The sequence below is a fragment of the Triturus cristatus genome, chromosome 3_1 (genome assembly GCF_964204655.1).
Source record: "Triturus cristatus chromosome 3_1, aTriCri1.1, whole genome shotgun sequence".
NCBI classification, from domain to species: domain Eukaryota; kingdom Metazoa; phylum Chordata; class Amphibia; order Caudata; family Salamandridae; genus Triturus; species Triturus cristatus.
In genome coordinates this window covers 770,655,075-770,667,834 of record NC_140583.1, presented here as the reverse complement: position 1 = coordinate 770,667,834, position 12,760 = coordinate 770,655,075, and the positions used below count along the sequence as shown (strand labels likewise).

Genomic DNA, 12,760 nt, shown 5'->3' with positions numbered 1-12,760 from the left:
CAAGGTTCATTTTCATACAACGGCATAAACTTGAGACTCCTTTTCACACATAGATACATGTTGTGCACCCAGGGAACATGAATTAACCTCTGAAGAAAACTGAAATGTTGCTTTTAGCCAGAAAAATTCTAGAATAGGTGCCAAAGCAGGGGTCCTACAGCTTTACTTCAAAATCAATCTCTCCTGTAACGTTGCAAAGACAATCTTTCGGAAATCACATCAACCTGGGTTGCAAACCAGCCGAGCCATACTACTCAGGCTACACGAATTGCAGATACTATTCAAGATGTTTTTAAAGAACATTTTATTACTTTGCCCAAGCACAAACTCAATTACAATATTACAGCATAATAGCAGCCCTGACACCCAACATGTAAATGTATGGGTTCCACACAGCCAGTCACAGGTCCCCCACAACAGTTTATTTACTAGTTTCACCCCATGTCTCTAAACTCTTTCCACGGGCCCCATACCTCGTCAAACTTCCATGAGCAACCCCATGCTTCATATACCATGGCTTCGGCCACATGCACCAATCCCGGACAGTCCTCCACAGCGCTAGTGTTGGAGGTTCTTTGCTGACCCACAAACGGCCAATATCTTTTCTTGGCACTGCAAGCGCTACATTACAAAACAATTTGGCACATAGACCCCACTTGCTTCCGCTAGATTCCCATTGAAACCACCCTCGCTCCAATCTCAATTCTTTCTTCCAGAACTTCAGAAATTCATCTGCCCACACTGTGCCAGTATTCGCGTATCCTAGGGCACTCCCAGAGAGTATGAAATAGTGCCCCTCGCTGCCTACAGCCCATTAGAAATTTATCAATGTAGATCTTCCCCATGCTATACAATCCAGCCCTTGTGTAGTGCACTTATTGTAATATTTATACACTTGTCGAAAGGATTCCTTGATGGCAACCTCTCGAATAACCACAGGACTCCCCTAGTCCTCATATTCCATTCTTCCCAAGACGCATTCCCATTTGGTGTATAATTTAACAAGTAGTGTCTGGCTGTGGTTCTGTAATGTTTTGTAAATCTAGGAGAATGCATGTTTATGAAGGGGGGCCAAGATCAACCGATACGCCAGTTTAGTTTCCTCTGCCACTTCCAACAAATCCTCCCCATAGCGGGCTAAGGCATGTTTCATCTGCACATATTTAAAGCGTTGACTGTCTGCTAAGTCGTATTCTACCTGCAGCTCCTCAAATAAGCAGAGGCCTTCCGTGCCTCATTCGTCCCCCAGTTTGGTGATCCCTAGTAGATCCCACTGCCTCATACTGTGCAGATTGTTTAGTTTTGCCAAGGCTTCTTATTTCCAGAAGGTGGCCTCCAGTATCAGCTGCACCCCCGCCCCCACCGCCCCAACCCAGTTGCCTTGTAGCCTGCTTCCAGTGGTATATCCCCAACTCGTTTGGCACCAGCGCCCAAGCCCTGCCATATAGCCTGCAGAGATATTCCCCTGCTCCTTCGCCCATCTGCCTGCAATCAATGAGGGCTGGTAGCAGTGAAAAGACCCAGTCGTTCATCACATGAAGCTGTGCCACCCAGTAATAAAGTCGGACGCCGAGGCGAGCCAGCCCTTCCTCATATGGATTTCTGGTCAGTGTTTGAAGGGTGATGCAGGGTCCCCCTGTTGCACAGCAATGTACGTATGACCACGTCAACCTCCCCGAAGAACCCTTCTGAGGCTCGGTATAGTGAGTTCCAGAGCATGTACAAGAATTTGAGCAGCCTTATCACTTTATATTGGGCCGCTCTACCCATCAGGGACAGCAGGAGAGTAATTTTCAAGATTCATTTACATCCCATGGAAAATACTATTGTATTTGACCACGAAACTTTCACATGCAAGATCTTGATCATTCCCACTCATGACTTCAGGGTAAATACAGGAGTGCCTATCCAGGTAAAAGCAAAAATAAACCTGGAAAAGGCTTATGAAATCTCAGAACGTAAAGCATCTGATCTTACCTCTTAGGCTACAAAATAAGTCAACTGAAGCCCTCACTAGTTAATAAAGGACACACAGGTTTTACAATAACCACCGGTGAGGCCTATGGTAAGCATACACTGACCACATCTACAATGCTTACTTCTGAAAATAAGAATGTGATAAGGGATGTCAAGATTTTTTTTAGTGTTAAAAGAGGTCCTAATCTATTTAGATACCACCAAATCTCAAATCTAAAACTATTTATAAATGGGCAACGATTCAAACATATAATGTATGCTTGGAATAAACCATAACATGGTCAGATCAGGTAGTGGGAGGTTCTGTATTCCAGGCATTAAATGCATGGTGTCATTTACCCAACCCTTAACAGAGTTTGAAGTCTTCTATGATGGAGAAAGTTGATCAGACCCAACATTCTTGAGATTCATTCATGGTTGTGTGCCATCATCATAGATGTAGAAACCCAGTCCTTGAAGACAAATGGTATGGCTGACAGATTGCAGATAACAACTGAAAAACGCTTTTGAAGGTATGTACTTCTTGAGCCTCCATAATTTATCAGACTCTAACTAAGAAAACTAGTCAATGAAAGAAGAAATCAGGCATACATCATCATCATCACACTGCGTGACTCGTATGAAAATAAGAAGAGTGCTGCTGATAACAAAAATAATTTATTGTAGCATCTGAATTCTATGTATATATTTCTGTAAAATGAAAATGTTTTTCTTCCTTCTTAGCAGCAGCAGCTGGCATGGACCAATGGTGGGGAGGATAACAAAAAAACATAATAAAAGAAACTTAGCTTGTTCCTTTCTTCCCAGCGCGACGACGTCCTCCCGCTGGCGTCTTCTGGAGACCCCGGAAGCAGGAAACTGATTCACTCAATCCTGGCACTGCTTTCACAGCATGAAAGCAGCACCAGGATAGATAGAACGGGTTCTCCCAGTGCTCCTAAGAGCATCCATAGGCGTGCACGTTCCCTAACCCACCCTTCTAAGACAGCTAAGTTAGAGAACTTTAAAATGCGCATGTCTGGCTGGCTGGTGCAAGAAGGCCGGCAAAAAAGACATGCCCATTTTATAGCGCATAGCTCTCTGCTGCTGCCACTTGGCAGTGCTGGCCCCGCCCTGATACTTAGTTCAGGACGGGTGGGAGAAAAATAAAACGGTAATAAATTAACTTTATCACCATTTTATTTTTCAGCTCAGGGGCTTCTGGGGTGACGCTCATCCGCTCAAGTGGAGGAGCTGCACCTGCTTCTTAGTTGTGATTCCCTCGCATAATCAACATCCCTCCTTGCTTGATGTAACCCTTGTGATACCAATTGTCTTCAGCTCCAACTTATGTGGCTGTTTCATTGCTTCACAACAAAGCGCTTCTACTCTACATTTCGGCAATGTACTGTAGTATGCTTAGTGTAAGCATGTGTTGTCACTCTATTCAATCTCTCTCTAAACTAGGGCACCATACCTCTTCAGTGGAAGAAGCCCTCGGTTTCAGAGCTACTGTCCCATTTTTCGATTCTTTTGTGGAAAGATCTTAGCACAGTTAGTTTTCACAAAACTACATTCTTTCTTCGAGGCCAATAACACCTTTCACCCCTTTGAAGACTGTTTTAGATTATGTCGCAACACGGAGTTGATTAGATCTTTCCTTGAAGACTTTTCAAGACACTGCTGTTAGTGGCACAGGAAGCTCTCATCCTTTTGGAGGCCATTGACACCATCGACCGAGCACTGTTGATGGACTGATTGAGGAACACTGGCCCTGGTGAACTTGCTCTGAAATGGATCAATTTGTTTCTGCCTAGTTGTTCTCAGACCACTTTTCTCGCTTCATTAAAGTCATTAAAGTTGGTATCCGGTCGAGAGAATTGGAGTGCTCTCACTTTCTCCAATTCTTCTTCTGGGAGTAAAATTCTACATGTACATCAATGACATGCCTGACAATGTTTAATATAGCCAGCACACAAGCCTCTGTCAGTTCATCCACTTGTACCCAGGATGCCCTGGCCAATACAAATTGTACATCCCTCATAGATTATAATGAACTTTTTTCACAATTTTGCTTGCTTTGTAAATATCCCCTGTGTTCCACTTCATATCTTTGGTGCATCTTTCTATAATTCAAATGCAGTAATTGTAATTGCTCGTATTGCTTTACGTATTATTAGTAAATATTTTGCTACTGTGAGTTAATTCTAAGATCTGTCTTTTTTTTCCATATTGCAAAGTTTTGGTTTACTTTGTTTGCAATCATTCACTATTTTAAGTTGGCAGCAGCTGTGCCTATTGTACGTCAGTATTGACTTTTTAATGTATTTTACGTACTAATGCAGTGAAATTATAGATTTACAAATAATATCCATGACTGGATGCTAAATGATGCTCTGTAAGATTTACTTTCAAGTAATACTTAAATTCAATATCATTGCTCTGGTGGCACTTAATGAACAAGCTACTTAACTTCTGTAACGCCTTATCTGTTAGAGGCTATATATAGCCACAGATGTAATACCTTAGAATTATTCCCAGGCATCAGATTGGATCCAGACTTTTTTGTGAGCAGTACCCCTCCATGTCTGTCGGTCATTTGGTTCTGTGTGTCATCAGCACCGGAAGTGACGTGTACTGTGCCTATATAGGCGCCACCCCAGCGCGGTGACGTCCGTTTCTCTTGGCAACTTTCCACGCCTAAAGCGCAGAGCCATGACGAGTACTGACCAATGGTGTGTGAACCTAGTTCCCTGAAAGGGGACCACCCTTGAATCTAAAAATCTGTTCGAAAAGCGGTGAGAATGAGTGGGTTCAGTAAGGAATCTGTGGCTAGATAGCGTCTCTACGAGATAAGGCGTTACTGAAGTTAGGTAATTTGTTCATCTGAAAGAAACCTCTAGCCGCAGATCCTTACCTTAGAATAGATGCCCAAGTAATACATTCCCCGGATGTGGGTCGACAAAACAAATTCACTCTACAAAGTACTGCAGGACTAACGGGCAAAGTGCCCATCCCTACGGACCTGACTGTCCAAGCAGTAGTACTTGGTAAACATGTGCAGAGAATCCCATATTGCTGCCTGGCAGATGTCCTGAACCGGAATGCTAATGCAGTGGTTGCAGCCTTTGCTCTGATGGAATGAGCACGCAAGCTCTCAGGAAGTTGCTGCTTGGCCAATGCCTAGCAGATTTTGATTCTGAGCATGATCCATCGTGAGACTGTCCCCTTCTGTACCGCCTTCCTTTTCTGGGTTCAGACATACCCTACAAAGCGTTGGTCATCCACCTGAACTCTTTTGTGCAGTCAAGGTAGAATGACAACGCTCTTTTTGGGTCCGCTGTTGGAATCTCTCCTCTTCTTTAGAGGGATAAGGCGGAGCTTAAAAGGTAGGCCTACATGGAACGGGATCACCACCTTTGGTAAGAAGGACACTTGAGTGCAAAGGACCAGCATGTCTGGGTAAAATCAGTGCTTAATTTGAACAAGTGGTTGTAGTTGGAGGGGCACCTGCGCCTATTTTTCCACATTATGTTTCCTGGGTGCAAGAGATGGTAAAGCATAGATCAGGAAGATAAAGGAAGAGAAAGACAGCAATACCATCACAAAGGGAGAAAGGATTAGCCTGCAAGAGAAAGGGGCAGGGAGTGTCTGGTAATGGATTGAAGACTACCAGCCTCAGTATGTTATGTTATGTTAATCTGTATTTGTATAGTACACGGCTACTCCCAGGAGTGTCCCGGCGCTAGGGCAAAATGCGTAGACCACATAACATCAAACCATGCACAGCCGCGACTCAAAACTTCACTGCTGGAAGAGCCACGTTTTCAGACTTTTTCTGAAAATGAGAAGGTCAGGGCTCTGTCTGATAGCAAAAGGTAGGCTATTCCACAACCTAGAGGCCACAACATGAAAAGGTCTACCCCCTAGCCGTGACAATTGAACCTTAGGGACGGTAATCAGCAGTTGAGAAGAAGATCTCAGAGTGCGTTGGGGAAGATAAGGTTGAAATCTGTCCCCCAGGTAAGGTGCTCCAAACTTGTGGAAAGCTTTAAAAACCAGGACCAGGGCCTTGAAGTGTATTCTTTTTTGCACAGGAAGCCAGTGCAGTGAGGACAAAAGCTGAGAGGTATGGGTTCTGGGCCCAATCAAGAAAATGGCCCTTGTCGCTGCATTCTGAATCACTTGTAGTTGGCTCAGGAGATAATCCGGAAGGCCGAGATACAAGGAATTCACATAATCCAGCCTGGAGACTACCAATGCCTGGACAGAAGTTTTCCTATAAGTGATGGAAAGCAAGGGAAGGAAATTCCGCAGCATTCTCAATAGTCCAAAACATGTCCCAGCTACAAGCTGAACTTGAGCTTTCATGGAGAGGGATGCATCTAACTTGACTCCTAGGTTTTTCATGGTGGAGACAGAAGACACAGGGGGGGGGGGGGGGACATGTCCTTTGGCCACCATGTATGCCAAGTTTCAGAGGGCCGTTGCCCGAAAAAATTAATTTCAATCTCTGAGTTGCATTTTAAATGATTGTGACTAAACCAGGAGAAATCTTTAGAAAGACAGGAATTAATGAGAGTGCCATTGAAATCCGCGCCCTTCTCGCAAGTGAACAGCAGCTGGGTGTCATCAGCGTAAGACACTATTTTAGCCCCAGATTCCTCGGCAAGAGGGGCCATATACAAATTAAATAGTGTAGGACTCAATATAGAGCCCAGAGGGACACCCACGTTCAAAGGGGGGGGGGGATCTCTGCAGCAAAAGGAGGAGCCCAGATAGTTTGGGAGCGGTTAGCCAAAAAAGATGTAAACCATCTCAATACCGTGCCACCAATATCGCTCTCCCTAAGTCTTTGCAGTAATCTATTGTGGGGTACAGTATCGAAGGCTGCTGAGAGATCCTATAAAACCAAGACTGCATTACCACCTCTGTCCAGGGGTAGTTTCAGCCACCTCTAGCTAATCTGTTTCAGTGCTAAAATTAGCTCTGAAACCTGACTGGCTAGGGTGCAACAAATGATTGGTTTCCAAAAAGTTAGTTAAAACTCCATTAGCATATTTCTCTACTGCCTTAGAGAAAAAAGGCAGGAGTGAGATAGACCAGAAACTACTGGCTACCTCAGGGTCAGCTGTAGGTTTCTTCAGCAGCGGGAGGATATTGGCGTGTTTCCACGCTTGTGGCATGGACCCTTCCCACAAGGCAGTGTTCAAAATAGGGTTCACTATGGGATTAATCACTTCCGCTAAAGCAGACAGGACTTTGGCTGGGCAAGGGTAGGAGGGGGAACCAGATTTCAAAGATTTCAAAAGCACCAAGGATTGCTCCTGGGAAATCACAGGGAACTCAGTAAGTGAAATGATAGGGCGGGATATACATCTAAGAAAGATTCTCTGACATCCTCCTGATTAGGCAGCGGGACAGAGAAGGTATCCTGGATGATTTAAATTTTTTCATAAAAGAAACAGACCATACGCTCAGTCCAGTCGCTTGTAGGAGCAAATGGGCGACATGTAGACGTGGGGAAGAGAAACTTTTTACGATGTTAAATAGGGATTTACTTTTGTTGGCTGCAGAGTCAATTTTTGTTACTAGAAAAAGTTTCTTTTCCTCACAAACTTTTTTATAGTTTTTTTCAAAGAAATTTTATAGAGTGATTTATCAGAGGAGCTATAGTTCTTGCGTTATTCTCTTTCAAGATGTTTACAGGTCCTCTTACTGACCTTTAAGGCTTCAGTGTGCCACGGGGCAGAACCATGAGTAACCTTAGCAGCCCTAATGGGGGGAGAGGGGGAGGGGGGGCAGTTTCGATGCCTGGCAATGAAGCCAGCCTTCTAAGGACTGAACATCGTGTTCCAAGTTGCCACTTAAAGGAATCGGATGGTGACTCAAGGCACACTGAATCACCTCAGGGGTCATAAGATGAAATGGCCTAGAGCTGTGGCTCGTCCTATCTTTGTCTTAAAATTGTGATCTAGAATTGTTGCGCCAAATTTTGAATGCAACCAAATGATGGTCGGACTAAGTTAAGGCACAAGGGGCGTCAGCATAAATCGGGTTGGAAGAAAAGACGTGGTCCAGAAGGTGCCCCCTATCATGAGTAGGGAGATGGACATAGGGAGTCAAATTCAGTGTCGAATGATTCATGTAGTCTCATGGAATCAGGATCAAGTGGCTTATCCATGTGAATATTAAAGTCCCCGAGAACCACGCAGTGGCCTTATTTAGCCACGATAGGATAGATAATGGGGCTGATGGAGTCTAGGAAAATCATTGCCGGTCCAGGGGGCCGATAAATAACTATTCCTGCCATGGATTGATGTGCAGAGATCGTTAGGAGAAAACCCAGGCTCTCAGCTCCCTCTATTTCCAAGTTAGCTAAAGGAATACAGGATATGGAACTCCTATATATTACGGCTAACCCACCACCTCTCCCCACAGCGCGATCTTTCCTCATCATCTGGTAACCTTGGGGAACTGCATTAGCTATAGCGGGATTAGAGGCGTCCATTAGCCAAGTCTCAGTAAGGAACACCAAGTCTGGAGAAGAATCAGCTAACAATTCATTATTTTCAAACTCATGTTTCTTTAAGGAACGAACATTCAGTAAAAAAAGCCTTCAGGCAACTCCCTGAGACCTCTGAACTAGAGCTGGGGGATCTCAGATCCTCGGTAAAAATATGCTCACCAAGAGTATGCGGCGCGCAAAGGTTTAATTGCACTGGCCGCTGGTTTTTGAGCAGAGCTTCAAGCACCGGCACTCTTTCTTTCACAGATTAAGTACTAGGTAAAATGCAACATAAGGAGGGTGCGCCAATAATGCCTGTAACTCACTAACCCTTCTGGTAGATGTAATTGCCAGAAGAAAGGCTGTCTTCATGGTAAGTAGTCTGATTGGGCAGCTATGGAACAGCTCAAAGGGATTGCATATCAAATAGGCAACAACCAGGTTGAAGTCCCACTAAGGCATAATGAAGGGGACTTGGGGAAACTTGCTGAAGCCCCTTCAGAAACCTATTTACAATAGGGGACTTGAAATAGACGGCTGATCTGGCAACTGCAGGAATTTTTATATGGCAGTCAAACAACCCTTCAATGTGCCCAATGCAGAGCCAAGCTGGGCCAGGATGAGAATAAACAAGATAACCTTTGGAAAGGGAGCAGATAGGTGGTCAGCCTGTTTTTCTGTACACCATGCCACAAACTTGCCCCAACGACAGGCGTACAGCATCTTGGTGGAGGGATGTCTGGCTGCCGCAATGACATTACAGACTTCGGGCAGAAGGCCAAAGGCTGTCCACTGTCACAGCTCAATCTCCATGCATGAAGGAATATCGTTGACAGGTTCGAGTGGAGGACCCTTCCCCGCTGCTACGACAAAAGATCCTCCTGAAGAGGTAACCTGATCACAGGACCTATGGACATGCTATACAGCTCGAGATACTAGACTCTACGTGCCCTATCTAGAGCAACAAAAAAGATTTGAACCCGGTTGCTCCTGATATTTTTGAGAACTCTGGGCAGGAATGGTATTGGCAGAAAGCCATACAGGTGGTGTGACCTCCCCTCTATACGAAAAGAGTTTCCGAGCGAGAACTGCCTTGGAAACTCTAGCGTACAGAACTGCTGACACTGCACGTTCTCGGTGGTGGCGAACAGATCTAACCAAGACTCTCCCCACTCTTGAAAGAGACCTCGCGCTACCTCTGGAAAGAGACCCCACTTTTGATCCACTAGGTATCGACAGCTAGGTTTGTCTGTCCTGGTGTTGAGAGAGTCCGCCAGGTTTGACCACCAGGGAAATGCACCGATGTTAGTCATGTCCATAGACAAAGGGCCTCAACCACCCTGTTTGTTGCAGTACCACATGGCGGTAGTGTTGTGCATGAACACCTGCACTAGCCTCCCCTTGATGGAGGGTAGAGAGGCTTTCAATGCTAATCACATCGCTCGAAGCTCCAACAGGTTGATGTGGAACCAGCATACCACCGGAGGCCAGAGGCCTCTGATCGCTACCTCTCACAGTTCGATCCGGTTGGGGAAGGGAGAGGGGAATGCCACTGACCCAATCGCAGAACATCAGCCTCCACTGCAGATTTTTAGCAGTGCTCTCTGAAATCTAGATAATCTCAGAGATTCCTCTGATGCTGTGCCCACTGAAACTTCAGGTCCCACTTTAGAGCATATGCCAACAAGCATGTGTCACTTGCAGGATGCAGGAGACCATGAGGTCCTGCAGCCTCAGTCAGTCTCACCGAAATCTAGGATAGAGGCTGAAACGTCGGTGCCATTGCCTGTATATCACAGACTCCCCGCTCAGAAGGATAACCCATAAACAGCACTGTGTCCAGAGCAACTCAGATGATAGGGAAAGTTTTAGAACGGGTCAGGTGTGACTTCAGCACGTTAATAGTGAATCCCAGTGAGTGCATGAGGTCGGCCGAAGTCTGGAGACGACTGCCTGGAATGAGCCCGCCTTCAACAACCAGACGCCAAGATAGAGGAAGACCACCACCCCCGATCTCCGCAGATGAGATGCAACCACCGCCATCATCTTGGTGAACACCCGAGGGGAGCTGGAAAGGCCAAAGTGGAGTACAGCAAGCTGAAAGTGCTTGTGGCCCACTATGAACCGCAGGTAATGTCTGTGGGCAGGTAGGACGGGGAAATATGTGTCCTGCACTTTCAACACTACCATCCACTCTCTCGGGTCCAGAACACGCAGGACTACAGAAGTAAAGGGAGAGAGAGTATAAAGTAAAACTGAATAACGGGAGGAGGTATTTTCAGCAAGGGAATGGGATGGGTGAGAGAATGAAATGGTGAGGTGCAAGAAAAGTAGACATCACTTACTTTCTCCTGGGCCTGATTCAGTGCTCCCTTTTCGGGGTCTGTTAAATGTACTAACATCCGCAGCTCCTTCACCCTGAGAAAAAAAGGAAAAAGCACTTAGCAAAAAAGACTAAAGGTCGCAACACATCAGTCATTTCCAAACCAATACTACATAGAGAAGAAGTCCAAAACTACTATCATAAAGAAGGGCAATAAAGCCATAAACCAAAAAACTGTCTGCTAAGACAATTCTCAACAGGGACTAAATAGGTTCAACAGAAGGCAAGAGATGAATATACTGCGTTAAATTAAGCTAAACCAGATTAGTTACAAAAGGCAGTAACTTGTAATAAGAAAAAAATTGGATTTGCTGTTTGGACACGAGTATTGGTACATTTAATAAACTATCAGATCAATAGGGAAAAAGAGGCTTTAGTGACAGTCGTACAACAGGTAACACAAAAAGTATACATAACCATATCATACAAGGAAAAACACAGGAAGCACAAACGCTTCTAGCACCCCAATTTTGTGGGAAGAATGCTGCAAAAGTAAACATTAGCCTATACAATACAGAGCGCACCACACTTAATCTAGCAGTTAGATGGTGGAAATCTATTCAGCTACGGCTTACAGTTGGAACATGTTCCGTATATGCTTCAGGCGATGAGGCGGGGGACCCAAACTCAGTCCTTTATCAAGACTCTATAACATTCATTATACTGTAACAAGATGCAATAGTCAATCTAGCATTCAAAACTATGGGTTGCTTCCAAGAAAAAGAAAAAAAAACAAAAAACAACAGAACGAATAAAAAATACACATTCCTACTAAATATACCTATAAACAATTTGCCTTCAAGTATGTAATGATTACCAACAGAACAGGATCATGTTTTAAAGGATTAACATAACAGCATATTCAGTGCGAAGGCGCAATGGTATAAGAAAAGGACAAAATAAACAAGATCATATGAATACATGGAACAATTTTTTGGGGGAAAAACAAGCATGGACGACTAAATGCCATTAGCAACTACAGGAAGCCATGTTAAACTGAATATGTGCACCCAAGGCTGAGAGAATTCACTACATCGGGGCAAACTGAGTGCTGGAGTGTGAGCCCACCCCCCTCCTATGAGAGAGTTCACTACTAACTGTTCTATAATCCCCATTGGTCTAACCACCAGGTTAAATGCAGAGTAACTCTGCGTTCATTTGTTTCTTTTTTATAAATAAGAAGGAAACATGTAGTTATTGTTCAGAATTGACTTCAGATTGAGGACAGTAGGGATAGGGGACAATAGACTAGGTATTTAATAAAGGAAACTTTGAAATAACAAGCGTTAATAATGTTTTGCAATTGGAGTTAAATGACAAATTGGCGTCAAATCCACACATTTTACAATTTGCTTGTAAGCTCAAGTGACTGATTCCATTACAGAGAAAGCTTTGCATAATCTTCATGTCAACTGCAGATTCAGTTTGTAATTTAACCTCTGCAGTTCGGGTAGGAGTGATGAACGATTTTACACAAAAGATGGGATCTTGATGAAGTCCAGAATAAATACCTCATAAATTGATCCTGTCCCAACCCAGGAGAGTAGCTCCAAGAAGCAGCACTCTACAGAAACTTGCCTTTAAAAGATTAGCCATTGGCTTCGCCGATGCTTGTCTGCATTGACCTTAAATTCCAAAAGGGCCACTGTTGTGTGATGGTGCATGCAGACGCAGGGTGTCATACGGCTTGTACCTCTCCAGTATTACTGTGCGTTTGCTGGACAACATAAACGTCAGGATTGTGCCAGACTGATTCCATGCACACCCTCAGGATATGTTGGCCTGTATCTCTGCTGGCCCACGGTGCACCATCTGCAACCCTAACCTTAAGGGGCAACAAATGTATATACAAGCTTAGAGCAGGACAACCCTGATCCCTCCAAGGAAATCGTTTAAACATATCTAGAACCCTT

General features: G+C 44.5%; 1 protein-coding gene across 2 annotated transcripts in view; it reads right to left on the bottom strand.

Moving 5' to 3' along the window:
- Positions 1–12,760, bottom strand: part of TSSC4 (tumor suppressing subtransferable candidate 4) — a 94,916-nt gene that overhangs the window by 9,062 nt on the left and 73,094 nt on the right. For both annotated transcript variants that reach the window (XM_085644945.1, XM_085644946.1), the window contains one exon: positions 10,810–10,882. The gene's annotated coding sequence lies outside the window, so the exon portion shown is untranslated. The remainder of the gene's footprint in view (positions 1–10,809; positions 10,883–12,760) is intronic.